This window comes from Echinops telfairi, unplaced genomic scaffold (assembly GCF_000313985.2).
Source record: "Echinops telfairi isolate 266 unplaced genomic scaffold, ASM31398v2 ScPeMD7_7458;HRSCAF=8496, whole genome shotgun sequence".
In the NCBI taxonomy this organism is placed as follows: domain Eukaryota; kingdom Metazoa; phylum Chordata; class Mammalia; order Afrosoricida; family Tenrecidae; genus Echinops; species Echinops telfairi.
Window position 1 is genome coordinate 7,047,740 of NW_022111358.1, and position 4,526 is coordinate 7,052,265.

The window sequence follows — 4,526 nt, forward strand, 5'->3', positions numbered from 1 at the left end:
CTCACAAACACCCCAGGTCCTCTCCGTCCTGATGGACAGACCAGAGCAAGCACCGCACGGTTTTGATGGCCTCAGCTCACCTCTTCATCCCTTTGCTTAGGGCATTCCGGTCATTGCATCTGCAGGCCTCCTGACCGAATTGGGCGAGCACAGACTGGGCCCTGTACCTGCTCTGGCTCCCAAGAGCACTGGGCCAGTGAAAATGCAAGCTGGGCGTCCTCCCGGAAGACTCCTCATTTTAGGCATCTCAGCCCCACCCCACAATATCTCCCCTGACACATAGGTGCCATAAAACCATAATGGTTTTTGAAAAATAATACATATATGTTTAAAATCATTTTTACTGGGGGCTCTCACAGCTCATAGCATTCCATACATCGATTGTATCAAGCATATTTGTACATAATGTTGCCATCAACATTTCCAAAACATTGTCTTTCTACTTGAGCCCTTGATATAAGCTCCTCTTTTTCCCCTCCCTCCTCCACCTGAGAAATAGTATTTTTTTTAATTAATCAATTTATTGAGGCTCATACAATTCATCACAATACATAGATCAATTGTGTAGAGCACATCTATACATTTGTTGCCCTCATCATTCCCAAAATTCGCTTGCCTCTTAGGTTCCCAGAATCCGCTCATTTTCCTTCCCCCCCCCTCTCCCTCCCTTCCTCCTCCCCTTTCCCCCATGCACCCTTAATAATTTATAAATTATTATTGTATCTTATAGAGAAATAGTATTTTTTAACAACTTGTTTTCCGATGTTTGGACCATTGGAATGGATGGTATGTGAGTTACATATCAATAAACCTATCAATAAAAGTAATACTTAGATAGCCCTGGACAGGGTGCAAAGAACCTGGGATGGAGGCAGGACCAGCTTATTCCCACCCCGCCCCCCACCCAATTTATTGAGAAGATGGTTGGCACCCAAACACAGAGCTGGAGCTGCAGGGAGCACCCAGGTCCCTGCATGTTCCACTATACCGATTCCACGTTCCACTACACCAAGCTGCCACCTACCTCAGCTCACTTCCACTACTTCCTTTTCCTTTTTTTTTTTTTTTTTGCCCTGGGGTAGAATGTGCAACCTTCCTGCAGAAGACACGAGTTCGACTCCCGCACCTCCCGCACAGCCACCCCTCATCTGTCAGCGGAAGCGTGTGCGTGGCTCTGATGCTGGCCGGACTTCGGCAGGGCTTCCAGACCGGTGATGTGTTTCTGAAAATCAGCCGCTGAAAGCTGACGGTCCCACCCTGCTGTGCCTGGGGTGAGGACGAGGACGATGACTGGTCAGGGCTGCCTCTCCCCCATCTGGCTGTGAAGAAGTCCTGAGGGTACGAGCGGGCGGGTCCCACCTGGTCCGTGTCCTCGTCATGAAAGGACTTTCATGACACGCCCTCCTTGGCCTCCGCCTCTTCAGGCTGAAGAATGCGAACGGTGGCACCGGCCCTTGTGGTGAGAGCCCTTCGTCACCCATCGTCTGGCCCCTTTCCAGTTCTATGACGGTCTTGGAATGCAGAGGCCAGAACAACAGAAGCCACTGTGACCCCCATGTGGAGGAGCCTTCTCGGATGACAATAGTCCCATTGACAGAGTCAAATCAATGGCCAGAGTGGCTGTGGCTGTGTCACCCCTAGAGCCTAAGCAAAAAGAATTCCAAGTGTCATGAACTCCCCACCACACCCAACTGCTGTGCGCAGTCATCTAAGCGGGCACTGAACGTGAGTCAGGGTGCACTCGGGTGTACGTCGCAGGGGGGAAATCACACTGAACTGGCCAAAGCAATCAAGAGGCTCTAATGAATTACACAGCTGGAAGTTATGAAGCAGACGAGATTCTAGGTCAGTTCATGGGGGCGCAACAATGTCACTGGGGGGTCCCGATTTCATTCTGTCCTACCACCCACTGGACGCTGTAGTGGGTCCGATGGTGACATCCGAAGAGAGACGCGTTGGAATTGGGGAATGTGATCTTTGTTGGAAAAGGGGTCTTTGAACACGTGCATACGTTAAAGATCTCAAGATGAGATCATAATGAATTATTCACTGATAGGTGTCCTTAAAAGAGACAGAAGCAGACAGGCACAGCGGAGGAGATCATGGGGGCACCAAGGCAGAGATTGGAGGGATGTGGCCACCAGCCTAGGAACGCATGAAGGCACCAGAGGCTGGAAGTGGCAGGGGAAGACTCCCATCTAGAGCCTCCTGAGGGGTCCCAGCCCCGCCCAGCCCTCCATTTTTGGCCCAGTGGAGCTGCTTTGTGAGAGAATAAACTCCTGTTAGTTTTAGCTATCAAGCTTGTGGTAATTACTTACGACAAGCCTAGGAATTGAACAGAGAGACCAGGAGGACTGTGATGCTGAAGCCATGCCCCACCCCTGCATCCAAGGGTGAAGTTTGCTTTCCCCAGAGCCCACAGAGCTGCATGGAAAAGATCGCCAAGAAAAGAGTGCGGGGAGGCAACTACAAGGTCCACTCCAGCACTCGGGGCAACACAGTCACCATCGCCTGGGCATCTGCGCTCTGGACGAGAGAAGAGTATAGGAAGAACAGAGGTACTCAAAAGGCATGGTCTTCATGTGTTTGAGATGCTACCCACCCCTCAGGCTTCTCCAAACCCTGAGAATGCAGTTGAGCATCTGAACACAGAGCACCTTTCCTGGGAAACAGTGGAACTATAAAAGGGCTGACGCGCAACAAAGATCAGTCACACTTGGAAAATGGTTCTATCCACCTGGTTGTCCAACCTGGGACCTCAAGGTCATCCCAGACTGTTTCCACCACCACCCCCCACCACCCCGTTCTACCCTGACAGCCCACTTGTCCCCAGTCCTGTCACCATCCTGCCTCGCAAGATTACAGAAGTGCACCAGACAGCCTGCCTCCAGGCTCAGCATCCTCCCATCATTCTCCACCAGGAACCAGAAAGATGATCTTCTCAAAATGAAAACCTCCCCGCCTCTCCATCCTGCTGAGGCCCCTGCAAGGGCTCCCCCAGTCTCCTCGGCATAGCTTGGAAGGACCCACGCTTCCCTAACTAGCTTCATCTTGCATCCCAGTCCACGTCCTAGGGGATGACAGGACAGGCTGCGGTTGTCCTTTCAAGTCCGTTCCGACTCGCAGTGGCCCTGGGGACCACAGAATGGACCCGGCCTGGTCCTGCACCAACCCCACAATCGTTGTTATGCTTGCGTCCACTGTCGCAGCCACCAGTCCGTCCGTCTCAGGGAGGGGCTTCTGCGGTTCTCCAAAGACTTACACCACGTTCTCTCACACCTGGGGGCCCCTACACACACAACTCCTTCTGCCTGGACCGCCTGGTGAAGGGCTCAAGGACTCGGCTTACAGACCATGTCCTTCAAGATGTCTCGCAGCGCTTCCCTCCCCAGTCTCTGCTTTTCCCACAGCACGCCCACTTACTCTTAACAAAGCTCACCCAGGGTGTTGTGATGGTTCATAGGTGCTATTGTCTCTCTCCACGCTACCTCCACCCATGGCCAGACTCTCTTAGCTCTCTACTAGCAAGCACTGGGCAGTCGTTCTCCCCATCCTGACTGAGCGCATATTATGTATCAAGTGCTCAGAAATAAATTAATAAACACCTCACTGGGGGAGGGGGCTTTGCTTTTTGTCAAACAACAGTCACCACAGCCTTTTGCTAAATTTAAATGTTTTCCACTCCACAGGGCAAACATGCACACGCAGACGCATGCACTGGGTCATATCCTATGGTTATAAACTTTGCTCAGTTGTGTTACCTCAGCCCCCATTTTCATAAAATGAGAGTAGTAAGTCCCATGTCATGAGAAAAATTATTTAGCATATAATCTGGCAGAGAGATTAAAATAATGATAATAATAATAATAAATTCACTGCCACCAAGTCATTTTTGACTCATAGTGACCCTAGAGAACGTGTGCCTGCTCCTGTGGGTTTCCAAGACTGTAACTCTTTTTAAATAATTTTATTGGGGGCTCATACATCTCTTATCACAATCCATACATTCCTCCAATGTGTCTAGTATGTTTGCACATATGCCGCCATCATTTTCAAACCATTCTCTTCCCACTTGAGCTCCTGATATCAGCTCCCCATTTCTTCCCTCTCCCTCCCCTGCCCACTCTCACTCACCAACTCTTGATAAGTTATAGATTATTTTTTCCTTATCTTACATCATCCGGTTGCCCCTCACCCACTTTTCTGTTATTCATTCCCCTGGGAGGGGGTTCTAGATTGATCCTTGTGATCAATTTCCCCTTTCTCCCCCCACCCTCTCCTAATCCTCCTGGTATCTCTACTCTCCATGTTGGCCCTGAGGGGTTTATCTATTCCAGATCCCCTGTGTTGCAGGCTTTTATCTGTAGCAGTGTGCATGCTCTGGTCTAATCCAATTTGTAAGGCAGTATGGGGTCATGATAGTGGGGGAAGGAAGCACCAAACTACTAGAGGAAAGTTGTGTTTCATCTGTGCTGTACAGCACCCTGACTGGCTCATCTCTTCCCTGTGACCCCTCTGTGAGGGGA